This window comes from Corvus cornix, chromosome Z (genome assembly GCF_000738735.6).
Source record: "Corvus cornix cornix isolate S_Up_H32 chromosome Z, ASM73873v5, whole genome shotgun sequence".
Lineage (NCBI taxonomy): Eukaryota > Metazoa > Chordata > Aves > Passeriformes > Corvidae > Corvus > Corvus cornix.
The window spans coordinates 64218748-64246419 of record NC_046357.1 but is presented as its reverse complement, the minus strand read 5'-3'; the positions used below and the strand labels follow the sequence as shown (position 1 = coordinate 64246419).

The window sequence follows — 27672 nt, the reverse complement described above, 5'->3', positions numbered from 1 at the left end:
CAGCTCTTAATGCTGCTTGAGCGCCTGTGGCTGAATGAGACTGATGGAGCTAAATGAAGTAGCAGCTTGCTCCTTCCAGTTGTGCAAGAGAGAATGGGCTGATGGACAACTTGCTGGTCTCATTTCTGCTGGACAGTGAAAGTTCCTTTTAACTGCTGGCAGATGTACAAAAAAATCATTGGGAGTGTTAATGACAGGTTGGAAGTGAATGGAAGGTTCTGGTAGCTGGGGATAAGGAATCACGGTGTCTTCTGCTTTTGCAGTTGCCCAGTATCTCTTTATTTGCAAAACCCCATGGGATTCTTCACAGGGAGGTTTATAAGGGAGCTGAAAACAAATAGTCCCTGGAAAATATCCAGGAGGATCATGTGAAGAATAGGACACAGGGAGGAAAAAAACTAGAATCAGAGATGTAAATATGGTCTGAAGGGTGTTAGAAGAAGACAGGTGACAAATGGCATAGCTAGCAATGGGGGTTCCTTGGATGCCCTTCCACTCTCCAAAATCTGGGCAAGTGCTCTGGAAGTGTTATGAGAATGAGATAACATGAGACTCACACTCTCTTACAGTCTGGACAGGAAATGTTCTTGCCGTGTTTTGGCTTCATTCATTGTGCCCAGATGACAAGCAGCAGTGTGTGAAAATGAAAAATAATGGAGTAGAGGTGGGGATAAACACATTGATGAGTGACAGCATTTTGTATCTTAGGAGAGTTTTGTATCTTAAATGGAACCTTTGCTCAGGTTCAGGGGGAAGAACATGAAAAAAACATTTGAATTGTTCCCACATTGTTGGCTTGTGCTCACCTGCCCCTGCTAGGCTAGAGCTATGAGAGAAATCTTCTGAGAAGAGAGACCACTTTAAGAACGGGGAAGCTCACCGAAAGCACACGAATGTGCAAAAGAAGGAAATTTGCTGAAAAACATGCAACATCCAAAGTCACCCTTGTGGTCTTTCAAAGTCTGCACTTTGAAATACTTTTCTACATAAATTCCTCATTGGAAACTTCATCAGTTTGAACAAATAAACTTCTGAAGTAGGAAAGCTTGATCTTTATGGTACAATACCATGACTTTCCAGCATGCAAAAAATAAGAGAAATCTGAAGGAATAAGTTTTCTCTTCCTTCTTGGACCCCTATGCAAAGATTTCAAGCTTAAGGTAATCTTCCCAGCATTAGTCACTGGGAATTAATATGTCCTCCCCAGCTGTTGCTTGTAGATGCCAGGCCAGACTGTAAAAACTAAATAGACTTCAGTGGAATGCCTAAAATTAATTTTCTCACTCAGATACTTTCATCTCACTCATTTCACTGTGTTTACAGGCTGGCAGGTTTCCTGAGTGCAGCCATGATTTAGATTTACAGTTCCCTGGCCAGTCTGATTCTGAAGAAAAGTTGTAACACCTGTAATCCAATACTCTTTCTGAAAGCGGTGAAAAATATTGTAGTCTGAAAAGGAAGCCTCTAAACTCCAATAATCACAGTATATCACATATCTTTGCACCCCATTGCAGCAGCTGAGGTTGCCATTACTTCAAAACAGTTTTGATTCCCTTTCCCCTGTCTCCACCCACTTGTTTTAAAGAAACCAAACTTGCCTCATCATGCTGGAAACTTGCCTTTAAAAATTTTCCTGGACTTTCTCCTGTCCAGATTAGGCTGGGAAAACACTGGGGTTTTGGGGAGGGAAGAAAAACAGCTGTATGATGGTGCAGTGCCTGTTCCTGACTGTTTAAAATTAACTGGACATCCTTGCCATGTCCTGCCAAGCACTGGACAGCTAGATTTTCTCTCTTCAGCAATTATGGACTCCCATATACATACTGAGGGACACCAAAACATGCTACAAGCTTCACCAAGAATGATGTAAAATTAAAACTTCAAGCTGCCAAGAACAGGAGGTCAGAAACAACACCAAAGGATCGTTTTTACAGGTAACATCAAGACAGCAGAAGTTTCAGAGAAAAAAAAGGGGAGTAAGGCACAAGACAAACACTTCACTTTCCTCTGAGCAGATTGTTCTTAGAGCATCTTTTATCATTATATTTAGAAATTGCTCACAGAAATAATGACTACTGTTATTCCCCCCATACCCATTAAATTGAATAAGATACTTTCAAGGATATGAGCTTTTACATTTATTGAAGCTTTTTAGCTCCCTTTTTTTCAGTTTTCCACATGCCTCTGTAATTCTTGTTACTAGACTATTGGAAAGCAGGACATTTCTTGAAAAATGCTTTTGTTGTGAGATTGATCACTAAAATGTAAAGATTGTGTTGCATATCTCTTTTGTGTGAATCAGAGGTGTAAATAAATTTATACTTGTAAATAAGAGAAACAAAGAGGCCCAACAACTCTGAATAACCACATGGAATTTGATATTGATATACATCTTTTTATATGGAGATATTCTCTCTCCATCAATGGCAGAGAACTTCTCAGCTTTTTAAGAAGGAATTCAGTAATAATAATTCAAGCTCCTGATGATAGAAATAGAAATTACTGGATCACAGAAATACTTTGAAACTCACATGTCATATTGTTCCAGATATGACTGCTCTCCCTACTTACTGTATCCTTACTGGGTGCTCAAGAGTCACAGAAGATGTGTGAAGCTTCTAAAGTAAAATCCATTTAACTTTTGTTGGAGAAAAGAGCTGCTTCCAAAAGAAGCAAGTCAACAGCTTACTTTGATCCTCCGCCCATGCAGTTTTTCTGAGTAATCCCAAAACTAGCTTTATATCAAGCTTTAAACTCATTTAGATCAGCTTCAGATCTGGAACTACATTGTGAAGGAGCGTATCATGTATCATTGTTCTTCAGACCAAGTGAAAAAGGGACGGACAGCCACGTCACAAATTACTTCACCCACTGCAGTGCATGGGGACCTTGGGCCGAGCCTAGATTTCCTCTACTTCTTCATGGTTGGTTCTTCTTGGCAGCTGCAGCTGATGCCAAGGGAATCTGTGGGCAGTTCTCACCCGTAAGCTGGTAAGATTTGTCACCTTAATCTGTTTCTAATGCCAGGCTGATAGGTTTAACCACTGCCTCCATTCTCTATGAAGAATGTCATTTGAACACTGGCTTTGGTGTCTAGCACGCTTTAAAGAAATGTAGCCCTGCTTTGAGCAGAAAGTTGAACCTGGACTCCCTTCCAGCCTGAATTACCCTGTCACTTCTAAATTTTGGTGGTGACAAGTTTTTGCTTCTTCTGGTGCAAGAAGCCAATGTCAATTTGGAAAATACCTGGATTTTCTGCCTGTGTCATATGGATCTATGCATGAGACAATGAAAAAATCACGTTGTATGCCCTTTGTGTCTACTGTAAAATACTGGACAAACCTTTTGGGGAATGAGAGCTGTAACGTACAAAATTTCAAGACACAAAATTGCCATGGCACTGCTCCAATGACTTCATCCTGTGGTACACACAGCGGTGGCATGTCTTCTCTGTCTCTGAACCCTGAGCAGTAAACCCATGTATGAGGAACCCCACTTCAGGTAAAAAGCAGGTGCTCCTGAGGACTTGTACACGCCGGCATTCACCAAGTATTCAGCCTACACATGGTTTCTAGAATGATCTAGCCCCATTTCGGGAGCAGAAAGCTCGTAGAGATCTGAGACAGATCAGAAGTGATAGTGTAAACATAGGAAGCACATACCTCACAAATTTAAGCTTCAAAGGAAATCACAAATATGCAAATCTGATTTGCTCTGGCGTTTATGGGTTTGGAGATTTGCTTCAGGAGAAAAGCAGCAAGATGGCGCCCCAATGAGAGTTGGAGTAGTATCAGTGTGGCCTGCCTTTGTTCTATTTCATTTAGAACACGCTTGCACATGCAGACCTTTGGGCTTGAAAATATGATACCCTTCTTCTACCTTAGGGATCCACAAAACCTGAAATAACCTCTCCTGGGGTACAAAAGGAAGAGAGGGATAATATTCTAGAGCCTTCGGTGAAATATAATCCTTATTATCCCTACAGTAAAGAGAATAACCGTGTAGCTCAAACAGAGAAGGCTTGGAAGAGACAATGATTTTTCAGCTGACCTTTTATTTCAATAAATTATTTTATTTTTTATATACAATGTTAAAAAAGTTAATGCTATTGAAAGTGATTAACAAGCACATCTGACTTAGCATTATGTAAACATAATAAAAGTTGGACTAAGAGCAACATCTGTTTTATTCTGTTCTGTTTAATAAGCATCTCCAAAGAGTTTATCCCAAAAACCCTTGGTTTTCACAACTACCTTTGTTTGAGAGGGCAGTGCCTGGGAGCCTATGCTGAGATGCAGCATTACTCCCTTGTGTCACTCTGTTTTCAATATCTTGTGCTTACATGCTGTCAGGTGGAGTTGCTAGCAAGTGCTGGTAGGCTGTCACTCTGAAGCTTTCATGGAGTTTGTCCTGCACATGGGAGACCTGCAGTAGGGTTAAAGGGAGGTGAAGTCCCCTGAAAATAAGAAAAAGCAGGATATGATCAATCCTGTTTTGGCTGTTTATTTGCCGATAAAGCCAAGTCCAGGAAAATAGACCATGCATAGCTTTACTATATTCCCAGGCTGTAGTTTTGGCTGCCATCACTAAGCGCATCCCAGATAGCAGGTGGAGATTTAGCAGCTTTAGACCTAACTGTGACATTCATAAGTCCCTCTGGGCACCAGTTGCTCTTGAAGATCACAGAATGACAGTGGCTGAGGTAGGTAAACCTTTTGGGGGTTACCTGGTCTAACCCCTCTGAGCTCAAGCAGAGCTCTCTACCACCAGTTACCCAGGACCCCGTACAAGTGGCTTTCTAATATCTCCAAGGAGGAAGACTCCACAAGATGCCTGGACAACCCTGTGCCAGTGCTTGGTAAACCTCACATTAAAAATATGTTTCCTGATGTTCAGAGGGAACCTCCTGTGTTTCAGTTTGTATTCATTGTCCCTTCTCTTGTCACTGGGCACTGATGGAAAGTCTGCTCTCCTCTTGTTTGCTACCACTGAGTGTCCAAGGTTGGACTTGGCTGGACAGAAATGAGTATGACCCCATCAGCCCTCAAGTGGGTGAGAACTGTCCTATAGGAAGTTAACTTGCTTAGGCTTTATTGGCAGAAAATAGTTTTTTTTTTTAAAAGTGCATCTATTCACTACATAGCTTGAAGAAAAGTTGTCCAAACTTCCTAAGAGTTCTATCCACAATCCTGATAGAATCAGGATTAGCCACTTCTATTAATTGATTGTTTCAAGGGGGCTGTAAGAATATAGTTGACGTTTCCTAGGGCTGTGTTTTTACCATTAAAGGAGATGGATACCTTGTTTAGAGATAGAAGATGACAGGGATTGCCCAGTCTGCTTCTCTGCTCCGGCGTGGATCTGACCTGGAGCTAGAGTCTGGGCTTGGGTCAAGTTGCAATGACAGTTTTAGCACCTCCTTATGACTTGGTTTTTCTCAAGCAGTGGGACAGGCTGCCCCAACTAAAGTCACCATCCATGGAGGTATTTAAAAGATGTGGAGACATGGCACTTAGGGACATGGCTGAGAGGCAGACTTGGCAGTGCTAGGTTAACAGTTGAACTTGGTCTGAGAGGGCTCGTCCAATCTAAATGATTCTATGATTCTGTGAGTGTCTTTCCAAGGGCTCAGGTGGCCAGCATACCAGTGCCAAAGCAGTCCCTACAATTATATTCTATCAGCTCCTGTGGCAGTGTCAGGTGGGTTGATCCCAGCAGCCAAGCCCCCACCCAGTTGCTTGCTCAGTTCTCTCCAGTGCATGAGGGAAGAGAACTGGAAAGAAAAAAGCAAAAAAAAATGTTGATGGACTGAAAAACCCAAAGTAATTTTAGCAAATACAAAGAGCTTTAATTGTTTTGATTGTTTTCTCCAGCAGCTAAAATCAGCAAAAAATGAGTTATCCATATAATTCTAACATTTCTGGCTTCATCCTTTAACTAGACACTGGTTCCTTCTGTGTCTTTCTCTGCTGAAGTAAAAAGGCTTTTGAAAACTCAGAGTTTTATTTCCATAGAGGTATCAGAAGACTACAATTAAGCTTTTTCTCAAATTTTCTATGTCTCTGTAACTTAAAACCATTAAAAACTTTAAGAAGAGATTGCTAAATCCTTGCTATAAGATACTTCTTCCACCCCATCAGATCACTATATGGCTCTTTTCTGTACCCTTTCCATTTCTGAAGTTTGTGTGTGTGTGTGCATGCCTGAGTGTTGAGTGTGTGACCTTCAGAACTGTCCAGATGCCCAGTATCCAGCTCATCGAGTTATGCTCAGAGTGAAATTCACACTTTCAGCTGTTTCCCACTTCTCTTTTTTATCCATTCAAGAACTATAATAATCTGCTTTGTCTCTACATGGACAGATTAATTCCTGTTGAGCTGAGACTCCTACTTATCACACTGCCACCCACACTGCAGCCCGGGCATTGGTAGGCATGACTTTCAGGACTTCTTTTCATGGCCATGGCCTTGTACTAAATTATCACATTGAATCCCATTTCACATAAATAGTTCAAATTCTCCAAACAATCAAATCTCCATGTTGCCTAAACAAACATTCACATGAGTTTTTATGTGTATACATAAACATCATTTATATTATTTGTATGGATTATGAATTTATGTATTTTATATATGTGTGCCACTATACCAAAGGTTATTTGCTACCTTGTCAGTTTGTGCCATCCACAACTGTTATGAGCTCCTGTGCTTCCGGATGTCTGCCAGACCTTCAGCCTGATCATCTGTCAGAGGCAGCTCTCCATACGAGTTAAGGACTTATGGAAGAGCTGGGCTGTCATAACAGAGAACAGATAGATGAAGTGGCAGGAGGTGACAAAGTCCTCATTTTTAGTAAAAATGGAATTCTATTGTACTGTAACTTGGATTTTTTCAAACTTGCAGACTTAGCTATTTTAAAGTCAAAAAGCTTAGCAGAAGAGACAGACACTGAAACTCTTATACATTGTCTCCTTCATAATTTGTCTAAGCTGCAGTTCTAAAAGGATATAACCAAATGTATTACAAATGTTTAATTGCCTACAGTTTGTTCAAAGCAGCTTCATGAAAGCCATTCCCTTGCCACAGTACTGCCCTGCCTTATTTTTCTCACTCACTTTTCTGTCTTTGCATTCAGCATCGAGATTTCATCTTCACCTTCACCTTGCAGGGGTTGCAAAAATATGCTATGTTCTTCATGTTACTGCTCCCCCCGCATCTTCTGCTAGCTGGATCTGGATCTTGTACTTGCAGACCTGCAAGTATTTTTACTTGAACAGCTCGTCAAGCTCAGACCCAGGTACACACTCTGATACAGGATCCAGCCACTAGAGGGGACAGAGCCTAACATTGGTATGAAAGCACCTCAGATGAGCTTTTGTGAAGTGCCTGTTTCTGAAATGAGGCTTGCTCTTCGGGAGGAAAGCAGGTTAGACAAGAAAAAACCCCTTTTGTTTTGAGACTTTTAGGTTGATGGCACAACAGCTTGTCGAGAGAGGCAGGCATATGTGCCAGGGTGTTACTGCCCTTCTCCAATGGCAAAGTGTCATCTTTCTCTGCAGGTACTCCACTATTGTGCTTACTTTGGCGAAGCACTTTATGGTGCTGGGAGACAAAGGAGTGTCACACAAGCGTTGGAGTGTCGGTGTTAATACTCAGCACTCACCCTCTGTACTCCCTGCCTGCTGAAGGGTTGCAGTTGCTGGCTGTGCTGCAAGAGCTAAACCCCTTCCTGATTCTTTAGCTCAGATCCGTTTGCTTTCTCTCTCACACAAACACATAAACTCTCTACACAACCAGCTTAATGTAGGCAAAATGAGTCTAGTGAGAACTTTTCATGGATGTAAAGTGACTAAAGATTCCTGTACTGTTAGTGTTGTTTGGTTCCTCATTCTGTGTGTTGTGGTTGTGCTGCTCTATAACCTCTCTGTTTCAATTTGGCCAGGAAGAAAACAAGTATATTCTATCATTTATTAACTGGCTGGAGGGAATTCTGGAGAGTTTCATAACCAAGTAAAAGAAACTTTGAACTATGAAACTTGAACAGCTAAGCCTGTGGTTTGAAGGCATTAAATTGGAACTTCAGGGGATACACCAGCCTCTGTAGTGGCTGTTGAAATGCTGCTTTGGGGAAACATGTCAGGTCATGAAGGCAGCTGCAATTTAGTTGAAAATTATGAAAATTAATAGTACGGCATTTACATTAATGAATATTGGCCGTATTAGTGTTACTATGTTCCTTTGGGGATATGAAGCTGCAGCGGGGATAAAGAAGCAGTAGCCAAACAAGCTAATACACTTTCCAGTTCTATCATTCAGTTAGACCACAAGATCATGGTAAGACTTTCTATGATGCTGAGAGACTGTGATTACTCTTTCTGTGGTGCTGTTAGTGAACTGATTTTCAGGCTAGCAAAACATATGGTTATTATCTGGTTAATAACTTCTTGAACATATGACTTGTAAAGCTTTAGCACTGTGCCTTAAAAGACTTGGTAAATTGAAAATACTGTTTAAGCTTGGAGCTGTCAGTGCTCTAGTTCAGATATTCAATAGAAACATTAATTAAAAGGCATTAATGGAAAGAAGATAAAAAAAAATTACCCAAGCTTCTTCTTAGCATATAGAACCCCTAGAGCTGGTCATTAGAGGTAAGGGTCTGTTAAACTGCAAGATAGGGAGGGATGAGGAGAAGGTGTTTCACTGGGAAAAAAAGATTGCCTAAAATAATTGTCAGAGGTGGCTCCTGTAGTCATCAATAGGCACAAAAGCAGAAAAGATACAGATCTAAAACTCTCCAGGACATTACAGGTACTGATTAGTCAGAATCACAGGCAAGTGGCGGCACTGCAGAAGCCAAGGAAAATTTTCATCATTAAATGTCATCTTAACAATGTGTTTGCTATTTGATCTTTTGGTAAATTTCTTCCATTATTGTGAAACTATGGCTTTTAAGTGTTCCCTTATTTGCAAAGCTTAAACAGTTTTAGGGCTGAAAGATCACACACAAGGCACTCCATTCCCTGGGGAATAGCTGCATTACAAACCCCCGCTGGAGACCATTGTCATAGTCACCAGCATATCCTAGCTCTCCAAGGGCTAGAGGAAGCACCTAGATGGAAATGGGAATGCTAGTGTTTCTGCATAAAGAGCTTTTTATGCTGATCAGAAGACGATGTGATTCAAGATCATGGATTAAATGTTAGTGCCTCAGGGAACAGACTGTGATGGGTGGAACACCAAAGGTTGCAGTCACATAAGCCAGGACTTGCTCGCATGAACAGTAACGTTGCATTCAGCACTATTGCACAGGGGAGGGGCATTGGTAAGCACGGATACAGGTATTGAGGAATGGCCTGTGATCATAAGACACAAACCCCATTTCTATTCCTTCTTACATTGAGTCTGCAGAGGACTACGGGCTGTAAAGGAATATATTACACAGTTGCTCAGATGTTTTAAGTTTCTATTTACCCTTCTAATAACCTCAGGCCTCAGTTGTGATGCCTTGGAGTCAATGTGTGCACAGTTTTACATTAAGTGTTTAAGAGTGTCTAAAGCGTGAGGATAAACATCATCCAACAAGGTATAAAATAGATGGGTAAGTGTGATAGTGCCACAGAGGGCACTGCACCTTCCTCTGTGTTACCCTCCCCCACCTCCAGGGCTTGGCTGCTCATGCTCAATGGATTCAAGGCTCAACTTTACTTCCTACTGGCTGCATAACCTCAGCCAAGGGTGCTGGTAAAGCTGCTGGCCTGACAAAAAGCTGTGTAAATGTCTGTAGAAAATAAGAAATAAGCTTAACAAAGGTAAAATTATAGGTAGGTGGTCAAGCAATCCCAAGTACATAAGAGGAAAGATACTGACATGAAGAGAAATAAGCTTCTAGTGGAAAGAAAGTCGAAGCTCGTTGCCAGGTTATTGGGTGTACTTGGTACTCATGGGGCTGGTGGAAAAGACACTGGGTTTTAATGTCAAGGGTTTGCTCTAGGAGTGGTACACTCTCCTACATGTTACCCAGAGGGCAGCAAAGGCTCCTTGGATTCCTTACAAGAGGTGGTCTGTAGCTCATCACATCATAGCCATGTTTTGTGTGTGCCAGACAGGAAACACTTGCTGTGTACTTGTAAAGTAGAGCCTATCCTGTTTGCAGAGCCTCTTTGCACCTGACTAGACTACAGACGCCTGAGCAAATGGACCCAAAAGAAGGGTGGCAGCAACAGGTAATGGGACCTTCTCCACAAAAGTCACCCCTGAGGCAAGTCAGCACAGGCAGACTGCACGTGATGCCACCAGTACACATGGAGGAGGCTCTCACATAGGCATAGGGGTTTATCCATCACAGAAAACCTGGAGTCCCTACCTGGGGGACTTTGATAAGAGCTTTAACTTTTACACCAGATGTTCTGTGCCTTGCTTGTTCTGATTTATTAACAATACATAAAATGATCCAATATTTGGCCACTGCTTTTAAATCATAGGATTTTCCATTCTAAATGACAACCTTTGCATTTTATTAGTGTGGCTTAGTCTTTATTAGGCCTTTATTATGTCTATATATCTTACCAACACTCTCAGAAGAAGCTTTCGTACATACTATAAATTACCTTGACAGTGGAATGACCACATCCACTGGCATACTTGAGAACATGATGCTGCTGCCCCAGGTCTTGGCAAGCACATAAGAGAAGGAATCATTTGTATTGCAGTCACACCAAGAGGGGAAGCTGTGGGCTTGTGGTGTGAGTGGAGATGGGGGTGGTGAAGCCTCCTGAATCCAACAACTTCTGCTGTGACCAAATCTCTGCGAACCATATGAAGGTGTTTAGCTCCTCTTCCTCAGTTTCCTCATTCCTGAAAGGCATATTTTAATTCCCTGGAGAGACACAAGAACTGATTGAATAATGTCTGTAAAACAGCAAAGAGATAAGCACTGTGTAAATGCCATGGTGGATTATTGCTATTCAGTCTTCCAAAGGACCACCAAACTGTGTTTTGCATTTGAGCTCAGCCAGATCTTTGGAGTGAAACCGAGAACTGTATCTTAAAAATTCAGGAGCTACTACTTAACAGTCTCTGTAAGCACAGCAGGCCAGTGTTTGCTGTGTGCCCTGAGCTGTATTTGCCTTATTCACAATTCTTTTTGCTTTACCCAGGAATAAACTATTATGTATTAGTAGTATTATCAGGAGTTAAAGAGGCTGGTCACTATTACCAATTTGTTGCTGATTTCTATGGATTTTTCCTCATTTTTCCTCAAATATCAGAATGCTATTTTTGAAGCCACTGAGAGGAATACATTACAGGTGTGGATTCCCTGAAGACACGTGTTTGCGGAAGTCCCTAACAGCACTGTTAGGCCCATCTGAGTAATGACAGTGAAAGAAAAAGAGATCATGAATGCATCCTGAGCAAATTCCAGCAGTGATTCTGTGTCATCCCCTGGCAGTGACAAAGGCTGGAAAATATCTTCATCTACCCACAAGACATTAAGACCATTTCTGGTAGCTCATTACAGTAATTTCTTCTTTTGCCTGTGTTGTACAATATTAGCACATGAAACAAATTTCTCATCCTCAAACCTCAGGCCCTGGATGTTCTGGAGAGGGTTGTTCTGCATTTTGTGGGTCTGGACCACCTGTGATAATCTCACCTAAGACTTGCTTCACTGAAATCACCCCAGTGAAAGCTTGCAAGGTCCAGAGACTGGGTAGCTTGAGATAGAAGTGTCATGTCCCCTGAGACAGTGCTTCTGCAGGGGACGGACTATATACTCCTTGCAAAAAGATGAATCTAATGTCTCTGGAGGAGCCTGTGGTTCACTAGGAGCTGATGTGACAGGCTTAGCTCCTTGCATATCCACAAATGGTGCTGCCAAGAGAACTCTCTCAGGCACACATCAAAAAGGTTTCCAACAACTTGGAGCACATTCCCCTGCTTCAAGAGCAGTCCATATCCTCAGGCTCACCGTCTCCAGCCAGCTATGCCTCTGTCTCCCATTCTGCTCTCTCTGGTCTGCAGAGGAGGGTGCCTCTCCTGCATGTCTGGAGTCCATTTCTGGTGTCCAGGAGTCCAGGAGTGCATTTCTGAAGTGATTACAGTAAGGACTAGATGAGTAGACAAGATAAGTGTATATCACCTTTCCTTTTGTTTCCTCTACCTCTGCTAACCATTACGACAGCATGAAAATTCATCATTCCATTGTATCACAGAATATTCTGAGTTGGAAGAGACCCACAAGAATCATTAAGTCCAATCTCTGGTCCTGCACAGCAACATTCCCAAGAATCACACCATGTGCCTGAGAGCATTGTCCAAATGCTTCTCAAACTCTCTCAGGCCGGTACTGTGACCACTGCCCTGGAGAGCCTCTTCCAGCGCTAAGCCACCCTCTGGGTGAAGAACCTTTTTCTAATATCCAACCTAAACCTCCCCTGACACAACTTCAGGCCATTCCCTTGGGTCCTGTCACTGGCCCCCACAGAGATCAGTGTTCTGCCCCTCTGCTTCCCCACCTGAGGAAGCAGTAAACTGCAATGACATCTCATGTTTTAGTTTTCTTGCTTTCTTCCCTGAGCTGATTCTCTTCTCCAGTCCTCGCTGGCCCACACCTCTGTGCACTAAGACCTTTCGGTTCTCTGAAAAAGGAAATGAGTAATGGCACTGAATGGACTGTCTCCTTACAAGGAGGCACTTGACTGTATCCCAGCTGCTTCATGCCCTGTGTTAACAAAAGCAGGAATGTATAAAGGCCCTGGAAGGGCAGCTCTTCTCTGAGGGGATCAAGATCTCAGCTCAGCTACATGACTGTGGAGGAGCTTACTTGTCTTATACATGTTACCGTCTAAACATCGGGTCCATAAGTGTCTGAAGTTGGGTGGAAAGTCCAGGTCTTCTGTGGCATGATACTCAGCATTGCCTCAAATGATAGGCCATGGCACGCCTTTGAAAGGGGCTGCGTTGATTGTGGCTGGTTTTACAGAGCTGTACAGCCCATGCTTTGACTCTAAAGCCACCAAATTGACATATTTTTTAATGGAAAATCTTATTTTAGAAGCAGGTGATCTCACAGCAAATCAAGATCTGGTGCTGCAGTTCTCTTCAGCTGAAACCATGTGTGGAAGGCAATTCCTAAGATTCAGTATAGAATATCAGTGAGTTTGGAAAAAACTGTAATTAAAAACTCCATGGTCAATGCTAGCAAAATGATGAGTGGAGAAGTTTTGGATCGTAATCTTTATATGTGGGGCTGACTGAAACTGTCTAAGCTAGCATCTGCCACCTGAAATTTTTTTAACTGGGCTGGAAAAAAATTCTAATTCTGTGTTTATATGTATAATTAAGAAGCCTAAATGCCAGAAAGGAGCAGGATTATGTTGCTGATGTTTTCATAAGATCATGTACTACCTTACGGTCTCATTGGCAAAGGTAAACTACTTTATCTGGACTTCAATTCTTGGTCTTTTCCAGCATCTGTCCGGATACTTTACTGTAAGAGTCCAAAAATCTGACCACTTTGTATTTTTATCAATGTAACTGAGTAAAACGCAAGTTTCATCTTTAATTTATTAGCAAACATAGCACTAATTTTGAATTAGTTTAGTTTTCAAATCAAATAAAAATGCTTTGTACTCATGTCTGTTCAACTTCTTCTGACTTGATATCAAACTATTGTTACTTCAAACTACTTCTGGTTTTGTGCTGGCTTTTTGTACTTTAGACCATTATCTACTTTTTGTCTCTGTTGGAAGAGATCCTGTTTTGATCTTAGCACATTATCTGACACTGCATTGCACCATCTGCTCTCTGAGGCAAAAAAAGTCCTTGTTTACTTTTCTAGAAGTGTTTTCAACTTCATATGGATAATCAGATGACCTCCCTGGCTTTTTTTAGTGCTCTAAATAATATGTCACAGTATAGTGAAATAATGCATTTCCTCTACATTTTTTTTACTTGTTGTACTGGTTTAATTGATGAAGCACAGTGGATCTCTGCATCTACATTGAATTTGTGCAGCCTTTACTGATTCAAAACATGATGTAGATTATGTGGGAGAGTGACATACTTTAAGTGATTTGCTAGATCACTACATGGACTGAGGTGTAATTCAGAAGAGTCCTCTGCAATTACATCCCTCCACATACGTGTTATATGAACGATCTTTAGTACATTATCAGTGGATAAAACAATTCAGAATTTTTCAGTAAGATCCGTATTTAGTGTCACAGATCAATTCTCTTTTTTACTTTTGCCCTACCAGTTAATGATTTTATTATCCTCTCAGTTAAGTGCCAAATCATCCCTCAGAGACAAGCCAGTTTGACTTGCTTATGCAAACTTATTCAAACCTCCTTAAATCTGGAAACAAGCTGTGAGATCTGATATGAGTGAGGTCTTTGGTTCATTTTCTGAGACATAATCCAGAAGGCTCACTGACATACAGTGCTGGAAAAAAGAACATTCAGCGACCAAGACTATTTCATTCTGGGGCAGAGGCTCAGGTCAGAGCCCATTCCACCCAAATACTTCACCCTGTCTTCACCTCTGGCCTGAGCACAAATAGGAGTGGTTTTGCTTCGGAGAAAGGTTATTGCCCTGCTCGCTGACTGTGTGTGCTGGGGCAGAAAGAAAGCCAGGTGCACGTGACTGATGACACTCATGGCTTTTTTTGAGTGATGCCACTGCTTGCTCTGTGCAAGAGTAGCAGGATTCTGTTGTACAGCAGTATTGATTGTTCTCTTACTGCAAGAGAAACCAAACAGCCCCTTTGCCTGCTGGCCACATTCTATTGTCCATTTACAGTCCAGGGCTAGTTTTGTCTCTACTAAAAATTCATACTGACCAAAACTTCATGCTGGTTCAAGAACATGTTTGCATACATTTTTGCCTCTATCTACCATATTGTAGGAGCTTCTTTAGCACAAAATTTGTCCCAGAAGGATCTATTTTACTGCTGGCTGAATTGTGTATCTGTATTTTATCCTTAGGACTAGGGACACATGGAAGTTCTGCTTTGTGCCTCCATTTCCCAAAGCATATTCTGTTCAGGCGTGTGTAGAGTATAAGGTCCTCATAACAGAGTAAGTCTCTTACAGTAGTATTGAACATGGTCACAGAAAACAAAATTCCAGTCTTATTTAAATGGCTGCTGTGTAAGCTTTAATACCAATAATAATATCTTCCATCTTCAGACATGGTAATATTAGTTATGAAGTCCTTAGGACAGCCTTTCCATTATTGTCCCAAAAGGAATGGTGGCAGTAATGGATGGGAAAGGTAGGGTAGACCACACTGTGCAAAATAATTCAGATGAAAAACATCTGAGTGCTTCCCTACCCCCAGGAAGGATGCAACCTGAGATAGGAGCATGTGTGTGCTGATTTAGAATAACATTTCCTTCCTATGCTAGTCTCTATGAAAATGCAAACAGGTGTTAGTAAGCTAGTGTTACATTATGACAAAATCCCTTTCAACAACAGGCCTGGGCTTGCCCCAGCTCAGGGGAAGGAGCCAGGAGAGGTGGAAAGTAGTAAGTAAGTTCCTCCTAGAGGTGCGCAGCTCACCCAGGTTTTAGGGATTGATTTCTTCCCTTGCTTTGCTTCTCTCCCCTCCATCCCTTGGGTAACACTACATGTCAGCAGCATCCGATCACAGGGAGTGGAATGAGACTTTGGGCTGTGCCAAGAGCTGGAAGCGTGCCTGCTGGTGAAGCAGAGGCAACAGGCTGCTGCTGGGGCTGTCAGCCTGACCCTGCTGCCAAGAAAAGATGCCAGGGAGTACTCTCTTGGGTTCATTTACCTCCCCCAGGGCAGAACCTTGGCTCTCCTGAGCAGGAAAGCTTGGGACCACCTTTTGTAATGCTCTTGCATCAGCCATTGAAGGAGAGGGGAAGAGCAGAGGGTCAGCTCTTTGAGCTTGTCCAGATGTGCACTGGAAAGGGAGGGGCCAAGAAGGAGAGGGAATAGCTCAGCAGATGTTTGGCTTGTCAGGCTGGTCTTGCCTTGCAGCAGGGTGGCACCTCTGTGCTCCATGGGGAACAGGCATGTGTGGCTCTGGACTCTTCAGGTGTATTTATTTCTCAGGAGCACATGCTGTCAAAAGTAGAATATAACCCACCTTCCTGCTTTCCTAAGTCTTATTTAGGTAGAACAACAATACACAGCCACAAATGTACAATAAATTGCCCAAATTAGGCTGTAAGTCTAGTTTTTAAGGTTTTCACCTTCCCTTGAAAGTTAGTTAGCTCTCAGCTACAACAAGGGGAATTCAGTCTCCAGGCTTCTGGTCTTTATCCACACAAAATCTGTGTGGACCCAGCCCCATAAACCTTTGTATGCATCACATGGAATTATTCAACCCAATAACAATCTGCAACCACAAATTCAGTTGGTGAGGATTAAATGCTGGTAAAGAGTGGAAGACATGTTGCCTTATACACAAGAGTGGCAGCTGATCCCCTAGCTACTTTACACCTAGACCACTTGCAACATTCATGGTGATTTAAGATACTTGTTTCTGAAAAAATATTTCCACTTGAAAATGCTTATTGAGGTATTTTGGAGAAGGAAGAAATAGCATTACTATCCCAGACCTATGAGTGTAAAAGGACCAAAAGGAGGTCCCCATTACTGAAACTGGGGAACATAAAATCTGCTAATGGACTTAATACCAGTCTTCATTTACATAATTTAACTGAGAACAGAATTCAGCCTTGTTATTTTATTACATAAAAACTGACCGGAGTCTGGTATGAATGTCTGAACACTCAAGCCAATTTTCCTCCCATTATCTATAGAAAAACCAAAAATGAAAAGGAAAAAGTGCTTTAATAATTTGATATGTTTTATTCTAATTGAAACTTCTTTCCTTGTGACTGGAGAGAGAACAGGTGCCTAATTAGAGTCCACGATAATTCTCACACAGATATAATTAAACAGCAAGATAAATAAAAATCTCTTCTTGCAAAACTGTTGCCACTTTGGAGTTAGATGTTTAAGTGTACAGAAATAAATCCTTTCCCTGGGGAGCACATGATAGCACTCTTTTGGGAAAAAGATTTTACTTATTTATCTTTCCAGTGGCTATGTTACTCATGAAGAGTACAGGCCACCTTGTTAGGAAACAGTTTTGCTGTTACTGAAAGATTGTATGAGTGTATACAGAAGGTTTTATTTAAAAGCAAATTCTGTAAGAAATTGTTACTTTTCCAGGATATTCTGGAACTTTTTCTGAAGTACTTTAAAGAAATTTTGTTTTTAATGTATTCATGGAACAACTAGAAATACCTTAAATGGGTCCGACTGTTTGGCCCTGTCCTGAGCAGATGCTTGCTGCCCAGTGAATCTGGTTATTCTTGATGTGCATGGGTAGTGCAATGGAGAGATACAGCATTATACCAAATTTGGAGGAGCTGTGGACTCCCTTGAAGGCAGAGAAGCCCTTCAGAGAGACCTTGACAAATTAGAGGGCTGAGCAATCACCAACTGAATGAACTGTAACAAGGACAAGTGCCGGATTCTGCACTGGGGATGGGGCAACCCTGGATGTGCAGACAGACTGGGAAATGAGATGCTGGAAAGCAGTGCCACAGAAAGGGATCTCAGAGTCCTGGTTGATGGCAAGTTGAACTTGAGTCAGCAGTGCCTGACAGCCAGGAGGGCCACCTGTGTCCTGGGGGCATCAGGCACAGCATCACCAGCCGGGCAAGGGAGGGGATTGTCCCGCTCTGCTCTGCTCTGGGGCAGCCTCACCTCCAGTGCTGGGGCAGTTTTGGGTGCCACAGGATAAGAGAGATATAAAGCTATTGGAGAGTGTCCAAAGGAGGGCCACGAGGATGGTGAAGGGTCTGGAGGGGAAGCCGTAGGAGGAGCAGCTGAGGGCACTTGGTCTGTTCAGCCTGGAGCAGCCTGAGGACAGACCTCACTGCAGTCTAAAACTTCCTTGTGAGGGAAGAGCAGGGGCAGGCACTGATCTCTTCTCTGTGGTGACCAGTGGTAAGACCCATGGGAATAGCCCAAAGCTGTGTCAGGGAAGGTTTAGGTAGGATATTAGGGAAAGGTTTTTCACCCAGAGGGTGGCTGAGCATTGGAAGACGCTCCCCAGGGAAGTGGTCACAGCACCAGCCTGGCAGAGTTCAAGAAACATTTGGACAATGCTCTCAGGCACCTGGTGTGATTCTTGGAGTGTCCTGTGCAGGGTCAGGAGCTGGACTTATTGATTCTTGTGGGTTTCTTCCAATTCAGGATATTTTATGATTATCACAGAATCAAAGAACTGTTTTGATGGACTGTCATCCTTCAGTAATGAACTGAATAAAAAGATAAGAACCAATTGCGTTGGCACTTACTGTGCTAGACACCTTACCTGGAGGGCACAGCTAACAGGAAAAGATGGTACAGATAACCTCTCAAATGAGCATAGTAGTTACATGTCCTTTCTTTTTAGTATTCTCAGCACAGTTCCTTCATTTTTGTACCCTCAGACAGTGTTTTAAGGAGAAGAAAGCATAGAAAAAGCAAGTTTAATGAAAGAAAATATTTGATCACAAGATTAACTTTACTTTGGGCCAGAATCTCAGAGGTGAAGGCACTTGTTTTCACAGCCAATTTTGATGGTCTACCTACTACAGTGTGTCTTGGATGACACAGGCATAAACACACAGTTCACCATCTATCAAGTCCCTCCATTCTTAGTATATCTTCTGGAGGTATATTCTTTGGAAAGGGCTATGGTATTTCTGGTAATGGCATTACAGTGTCTGAAAATGCACTTTACCACCATGCTCCAGGTAATAAAGGCTGAGTTCTAGTGAAAATCCTGGAGAAGTACAACGAAATTCTCTACTCATGGCAAATGTGTTCTTCCTGATTAATGAGGTTATAATAAAACACCTTGATGATTGGGTCTTGAAAATTCCTAATTTTCCTAAAATTTGAAAAGTTCTAAAGTCAAATCTCAGCTGATGCTCTGTGGTACCATTTGTTAACGCCTTTTCTTCACTGAAAAGACAACCACAAAAGTGGCAGCAGATCTTCTAAGCTAAAAAGTTACTATTTCATTAATAAAAACAAATGTAATAATGTACATCAGATCCAAAATTATATTATTACTGAAATTATGTTATAAATAAGATTTTCCCTGCATATAGTGCTGATATACTTAACATTCTTAAATGTCTCTTCAGGTAATCCTTATTAACTGCTGTCTGTATCTTTTTGCTTACAATTAGTAGTCAATTGGCAAAGAGTCCCCTCCAACCAGACCATCTGTGCTGCTTTGCTGCTAACATGAAAGTTGTGTGAACTTCACAGAGGAGGTAATTACCAAGCAGACTAAGCTACCTTAAAAGGATGGAACAGGGAAAAAAAAAGAAAGAAGATTCTGGTAGTTTGCACTTCAAGATAAATGATTGATATGTTCGGCTGCTCTGGTTTTTAATGCTTCACTGAAATCCTTAAGCAGTATGCTACCGGCCCTTTTGATGTTTGCTTGTAGATCACAGCAAACAGAAAATACATGCATAATGAGAATGATCAAGGCTCATTTGAACATTGAGACTGTTGTAGACAGAGACTGTGTAATACCAGCTTATGTCTGTGACTACAAGTGTCTCATGAATACTTGAAGAACTGAGTTGCATTGTTAGCACAGAAAAAAACCCAGTGCCTGCATTTGGTCCCTTCTTTGCTGCTTCTTTTTTTTTTTTTAAATCAGGTTTTTTTCTTTTAATTATTGCTATTAGTAATTATTTGTCTGAGAAGGAACATGTGGAGAAGCCAATGTGAAGGAATTAATGTGTAGGTAATGACTGCTGTGAAGCAGTCTTTAGAACTGATCATTCTTTCTCAGACAGACTAGAGACTGTGGAATAATCTGCTCTAATGTTATTGGGTCGTTGGGTTGGTTGGTTGGTTGGTTGGTTTTTGCCAATCTGGATCAGAAGCAGTGGAAACACTGCTGGATTCCCAGCAGTGCAAATCCAATACAAATTACATTGACAAGAATATGAAAAGTTGTTTGCTGCTTTTGTGCTGATGCCAATTGTTGTGAGTTCAGCAGGACTTTAATAGAATGAAATAATAGAAGTAAGCTGTGTTTTTTCCTAATGAATCCTATACAAGCTTTCTAGTCCCTAAATAAAGTGCTCATGTGTTTTGGGCAAGCACTCTTTTTATTTTTTTCTACCATCACTTGTTCGAACATAATGAAAATGTGCTCATCTTGAGGGGAAATCTAAGAAATGAAATCAATGTAAAGTTTTAGGTGAAGAATTTCAGCTGTAGCCCTAAGGTAGCGGCATTTACAGGGATGAATCCTGTCAACACAGTGGATTTCTTTCTGTTTATTTACAAAATCTAAGTTTTAATTAACTTTTCAAAGTTAAGGAGAACTTGGGAGTTAAATGGTAGGACTAAAAGGATATAGTTTTGTTCCTCATACTATCTATCTTTATCTTAGTAAAGATTTTTCAGATTCATGAGTTTCATAATACTAGACACGGACAGAAAATGTGATGTGGCTTCATGAGCAAAACCCCAGAAAAGCTGGGGTCCTGCTGCAACCTCAGACTTGATAGCTCTGGGTAATGCAAATTAAAGTTGACTGTGAACCCAAGGATACATTACCTGGTCTCCTCAGGACAGTCAGAATGGTCCATCATTTCTCTTACAGGGGTGACTGGATTTGCACTTAGAACTCTCCCTTTCCAGGACAAGCTGTGGTTATCCTCATAGTGAACGTGGTCACTCCCAGGACTGTTGCAGCTGGTATGGATCAGAAAATCCTTTTGAAACCTATCTAAAGGTCAGGGAATGGACACAGACAAATGGAGGAGAGAAACAAGGCCACATGGCTGAGCTGAAAATGTGAAGTTTCTGCAGTTTCCCTTTCTCGTCTGTTACAACCGGAGCATCCCCATCCACAGCCCATAGCAACCGGATCATGTCTGCAATCTCTCCACAGCTGACCTCCTCAAACACCACCAGCTTTCCTCACTCTCATCAGGCTTGTTCTTCTTCACTTCTGGCAATGCCAGGTAACCTTGTGCTTTTCACGAGAAGATATATTGTAACACATTTTTTAATCTGTTTGGATGAATGCAGGAGAAATGTGCCATTAATAAACCCTTACACGTAGTTAAGTCTGACAGAATAGTTGATTTGGATCAAAACTGATCACTGCAAGTTTGCTGACGACACCAGTCTGTGTGGTGTGGCTGATGCACTGAAGGGCAGGGATACCACCCTGAGGGACCTGGCCACCCTGGAGAGGTGGACCTGTGCAAACCTCTGGAAGTTCAATAAGGCCACATGAAAGGTCTTGTACCTGGGTCAGGGCAATCCCAGACATGGATAGAGGTTGGTCAAAGAATGGATTGAGCACCCTCCTAGTAAGAAGGACCTGGGGATATTGCTGCATGAGAAGGTCACCGTGACCCAGCAATGTGCACTGGCAGCCCAGAAAGCCAAACGTGTCCTGGGCTGCATCCAAAGCAGCGTGGGCAGCAGGGCCAGGGAGGGGATTCTGCCCCTCTGCTCTGCTGTGGTGAGACCCCGCCTGCAGTGCTGCATCCAGCTCTGAGGTCCCCAAAATAAGAAGGATGTGGACCAGCTGGATTTGGTCCAGAGGAAGATCACAAAGATGATCAGAGGGCTGGAGCACCTCCCCAGGGAAGAAAGGCTGAAAGTGTTGGGTTTGTTCAGTCTAGAGAAGAGAATACTGTGGGAAGACTTTATAGCACCTTCCAGTACCTACAGGGAGTTACAAGAGAGCTGAAGAGGGACTTTTTAACAAGGGCATGTAGTGACAGGATGAAGGGAAATGGCTTTAAACTCAGAGTAGGTTCAGATTAGATATTAGAATGAAATCCACTGAGAGGGTGGTTAGGAACTGGAACAGGTTGCCCAAGGAAGTGTCTGTCCCACACCTGGAAGTGTTCAAGGCCAGGTTGATGGAGCTTTGAGCAACCAGGTCTAGTGAAAGGTGTCCCTGCCCATGTCAGGGGATTCTGCGCTGTATGTAAAGTCCCTCAAACCATACTATGATTCTCTGATTCCATGATTAATAAGATGATGAGCTTGCGGGAAAAATTGCAGTCAAAGCACTTTGGGGATATTAGACTGAACAGAATTTCATTAATGGAATCTGGTATATGATCTTTCAGTCATATTTTCTTAGACCTTTTCATGTAGGCAGATGCATTATATACTTACTGTAATGTCAGTTTGCTGGGTTGTCACCTGTGTACACACTGACCTCTGTCACTGTCAGGGAAGCTGATGTAGTCTCTAGAAATACATGAAGAATTAAGATCAGGTCCATGCTCCTTGAGATAAAGGTGAGAGAAAAACATGCTGAGAACAATGGGAACAAAACCTCATCTGGTTATTTTCTGCCCTGCTCTCATGAAGTACAAATGAAAAAATCAGCAAGTAGAAGGTGAGACAAATACTGGAAGGTAAGTTCAGCATAGCTGTATTTTATGTGCAGGATGATAACCAAAACAATTTAGAAACATCTCTTCTTGGGAAAAAGCGGATCAGGAGAGACTCTTGTCAGAAAGAAGAAACTGTGAACTCTCAGGTGCAGGCACCCAAATATGCAATTTACACTCATAACCAGGCTCAAACATTCAGGCTTCCTCTCCTCTGCCATAGAAGTCAACAAGCTTATAGCATAAACAACCGGCTTCAGTAGATTATCTGTTTAAAAGGCTGGAAATTAATAACTTAAATGGTAACACCATGATGTCAGGACTTACCAAAATACCATAAATTACCGGGATCATTTCACTCCAGTTGCGGAATCGTTAATGGCACACCTTACTCAAAAAACACCAGAGGAATGAAAATTATTAGCCCTGGCTTCTGAAGGAAAAGCCTAAATGATCACTTTCTCAATCACCTTCACTCTGATATTTTAAGAAAAGACTCAAGAAAATTTGATAGAGACAGCTTTCTCAAAAATAACTGAGTGTATAAAAGCCTTGTGGGAAACTGAAAGGTGGCTATAGGAAAATTTTCAACACTAATATCAGAGAAGAAGTGAACTTCAACCACTACTTTTTTGGCTGTCTGGCCATCAGGTCTCATCATGTAGGTGACCTAAAACCATGTAGTCTCATTTTGATAGTAGAGGGAGTGAAGTAGGTGTTCCAGGAATGCAGAGAGAACCTGAAGGATGTGCTGGGTAAAGAGTAGAGGGAAAGAAAACTAATTATTGTTAATACATTGCAGAAGTATAGGGCACAAGCTCATAAAAAAATAAGGCTTATTTCCTTGTTCTGTTGAATTTCTTTTAAATGCAAAATAATAGGTACCAGAAGCAAAATAACAGCTCATCAGATGGTGCTCCAGTTGTAAGGCACTATATATAATGTGGAATGTCTGTAGCTTTTAGACTTTATCAGCACAGGTTTTTCTCACATTGTTATGTGTGAGCAGAAGTTACTATTTCGTGATATACTGCCAAGTGCTAACCTTTCTCAGAGTAGAAAAAGCAGTTTTAGGGAAGACAAAATTCTACTGAAAGCTGGTCATATGTCTTTGAGAGAAAAAAATCATACATGTTTCATTGCACTTATCCCCCTGAAGGGCACAGTCAGCCTTGAATACAGGTAATCAAAGGCAAGATTTCTCTTATGGCAATGGTGTTCTCCTTCTTCAGGGGACTGGGTGCTACAGATCCCATCTCCCAGATCTTTGGAGAAAGGACCCAGCTACAGCCTCTAGTCACTGCTGACTGCCCTTGCTCTGAAGGGAACCTGGCAGCCTAAACAGACTCTGAAAAAAAATCTGTACAGCCTGTTAGCTTTATAATTGAGAAGGGAAGGTTGGAGGCTTAAGCTTCCATCTCTCAAAAAATGTCACATTCTCCACCTCTTTCTTGTAAAGCGAATAACTCTTTCATTGCCAAGAATTCTGTGTAAGATTTGAACATTCTGGCATTCTTTTCTGTTAATTTTTCAGAGGTTTAATATGGTTTGACCATTTTCAACACACAGACAAGCTTCTGTATGTGTAAGCGGGCTACTTTGCCTAGGCACCAGAGCAGTGGCTAACACTTAATATTACTGGCTGGGGAACCTGGCAGCAAAGAGCTGCACAGACGTAGATGTTCTTTATTTTCACCAGTTTTATGATGCTCTTGTCATGAACTATCATGAACTATCCAATTGCTTTTACTCATGCCTAGAAGATTTACTTTCCAGATACATTTTCCCTGGGCTGGGTTAAGTGGTCCAGCACATGGATTTGGATTTGATGAAGGCTTGGATTAGAGTTTTGAAACTAACCCCAAAGTGTGTCTTAAGAGTGACAAGCGGGAACTGGCATTCAGATTCAGTGATATTTACCAAAGCTACGCAAATACATGTTCTCATTTATGTCAGGATTAAATACCAATGGTTTTCATAATTTTTAAGGAGATGGCTTTCAGAACAAAAATGGTGATGTCAGTGCTCAGTTGAGATGTATGGAATATCAGGACTGTGTCTTGTGCTCAAATCAGACCTTTGAAAATGTTGAGTTGTAATCGGAAAGTGTGTCCATGCAGTATATTCACCTATCTTCATTGATTATTCCAGCTTTTTCTATTCACTTTGATAGCATGAGCCACAAAAGAGCTCTCAGTCCTCAGTGTTTCTGCAAGAGAAAACTAAGTCTGTTCTACCAATTTTAGAAAGTGCCCTCCCATGTGGCTCTTCAGCCAGAACACCTGAAAATGGAAATTCCCTTAGTCTGTTTGCTGTAAATCCTACCTTCTCACTTACCAGCTCTTCTCGGTGGAACACAGTTGTGTAGACCAGTTACAGAATAACATAGGAAATAATCTTGCCTAACTTCACTCCTTCTTTCAGGCAGTCAGCACCTGGGACTTTTAGACATTGTGTCATTAAAAAAAAGTAAGAAATATTTTGTCCCCAGAGGCTAATTCTCAACGTCAGCACTTACCAATGGACAACAGAAAAGCCCTCATGTCTTGCTCATGTGCATTCTTTGTATCCTTAGAAAATGCAGTATCTCCTGATCCTTTAAATAAGAAATGACCTAATTCCTTTTAATGGAGTCATTAAGAACTCTAATGCTCCAGGTATAAATTCCTGTTACTATGGTGCACCTTAATTTACTATTCATATGTGAATCCCTTTGGGTTCCTGATTACCATCCAGCAACAGCAATTGACTCTTGAAATTATTCCCACAGGTGTGACATTGCAAAGGACACTGCAGTTTACACCTTAGTTCCCTAATTAAAGACACAACGCTCAATAAACCTTGAACAACTAGCAACTGGAAGCTAAGTCAGTCTCACCAAATTCCTGTTGACATGGGTTTTGTCGCCTGATAACTGACCACAAGTGGGTCATGTGAGGTGTGCAGAATGAGTATTGAGGTCACATGTTACTGAGGATGAACGAGTAGGAACTGAGTGAAAAGCACCCTCATGTATACAGTGCCTTGACAAAGACAATTTGTTGCAACTCAGTGCACAACATCTGAAATATCACAGGTGCTGCAATTCCAGCTACCGGCTGGGCCATGAAATATCACGTGAGATTGGTGGGGGAAGGAGGAATGGGCTTTAAGGAACTTGTCATCCTTCTCCCTGTGCTGCTCTTCTCTCTGCAAATGCAACTTAGCCATAAAACAGCTCTTGTCATTTTAATCAAAATCCTGGCCATGATGGTATTCCAAAACAGAAATTTGGTTCTTGTCGGTTTTTTTTTCCCCTGCAGATTCAAGCTCTTAAAAGCAAAAAGAGCATAACCAGGTTTATTATAATTTCTTTTATTACAGCAAAGCAAAACATTTTTATAACACTCATTCTGCCCTGTATATATATAATTCTCTTACCGAAGCATGGATCTCTGAGAAAAAGAGACAGAATTTCACAGATGTTCCAACCAATGGGGCAAACATTTTAAGAGTGATAGTAAGAATGGCTGCTGTTGAAAAGCAGCATTGAGCAAATGTCTCATTTAAGGTTATTGTGCATTGATGAAATGTGCTCTTCGTTATGTCAAGTAGGAAAAATGTTTATGTGCAATTGTATCAGAACTACTATCCTACTTTTACTACTTCACTTGAGCAGGAGTTTTCAAAAATTAATTAATTAACATGTAAGTGTCAAGGTAAAACAATACTAATGATAAACAACCTGTAATTTCGATACTTTTTGCATCAAACCCTTTATCTCCCGCCATTAGGTTTGTCACGATAAAAGGACAACATAGAAGGGCTGTGTTGTCTCAAAAGGAGGGTGCATTGAGCCAGCAGCCCATCTCCACTACTTGGCATTTGCAGTTGTCCAGGTAAGAATAAGAACAATAAAAGCATATCCCCCTGCCATGTCTCCAAGTCTCTCCCATCCTTCACTTATTTTCAGATGTGATTTGCCGAGTAACCTTCTGTCTTCTCAACATTAATACCATCTTCCTCTGATGGAATAAAAAGGGTTTTTATCCACAGTTTCCTTTGGGAAGGAGCTTCACACACCAAATCCCTACTGAGCAAAAAATATCTCCTTTCATTTGTTTTAAACTTGATTCCTTTGATAGTCTGTGGTTTCTGTACTGAAATAATTTTGTCCTTAGTTCCAAGGGAGTCTATATAATGGGTCTAGCTGAGATTTTCCACAGAAGAGCCCTCACAGGGCTGTGTTTTGCACTGGTAGCTACAAAGGTGTTGGTGACACAGCAGTGTTTTGGCCACTGCTGAGCAGCTCTGCACAGCACCAATGCTGTCTCTCCAAGATTCTGCTGCCCATCGTTGGGCTGGGAGTGTGCAGGATCCTGGGAGGGCACACAAGTAGGACAGCTGACCCAAACTGACCAAAGGGATATTCCATACCAGATAGCATCAGCTCAGATATAAAAGCTAAGTAAAGGAGGAGGAGGAGGAGGAAGAGGAAGAGGGAGGCAAGGAGGAATGTCTGCCTTCTGGAGTTTGCTGAAGCCCTGCTTCCCAGGCGGTGGCCAGACATGGCTTGCTGATGGGAAATAGAGAATACTTTTTTCCCTTTGCTTGTGTGCTTTAGTAAACTGTCTTATCTCAACCTACAAGTTGTTTACATCTTGTTTTCTCTCTCCTGTCCACCTGAGAAGGGGGAGTGATAGAGCAGCTTGGTGGGCACCTGACATTCAGCCAAAGTCAACCCACCACAGTCTAATAAAGTGTTTTTCAAGGGTCTGACACAACATTTCCTGGTTCTTGTACAAGATATTGTATCCCTTTTATACAGACTTTCACACCAATAGTGTATGTCCCAGATGGTGTGTTCTTACACAAGCATGGAACTGCTACACCAGGAACTAAAGCTAACACCAGGGCAGCAGAAAATAACACCAACCCAAAAATTCTACCTTTGACACTGGCTAGAATTCCAACAATTCCAGATACTGATAGGTTTCAGATGGAAGGCATGGTTTATCTGTTCATTCCCCTGTGTCCTGGACTGACCACAAGCAGGATTGCAGTGCACTGGCATCATCCTCCTCTGACACCAAAATCCTGCACACATCCAGCTGTAGGTGGATTAACTCACTAGGTTCAATCTTAAACACTCTCATCAGATGCCAGAGGTGACTTTTATTTCAGCACCTAATCGCTATCAAGAGAAGTACAGCATTACAGTTAGTAAAACACCAAAACACTTTTATTCTTTAAACCCCAGGA

General features: G+C 41.7%; 1 long non-coding RNA gene across 1 annotated transcript; it reads right to left on the bottom strand.

Moving 5' to 3' along the window:
- Positions 1 to 4049: 4049 nt before the first annotated feature.
- On the bottom strand, positions 4050 to 25753 carry LOC109143691. Its single transcript, XR_002044005.3, has 6 exons — positions 22211 to 25753; positions 20624 to 21082; positions 11968 to 12085; positions 10607 to 10875; positions 6666 to 6792; positions 4050 to 4456 (listed from the first exon to the last, which is right to left on the bottom strand). It is a non-coding gene; the product is annotated as an uncharacterized LOC109143691 (long non-coding RNA).
- Positions 25754 to 27672: the final 1919 nt, after the last annotated feature.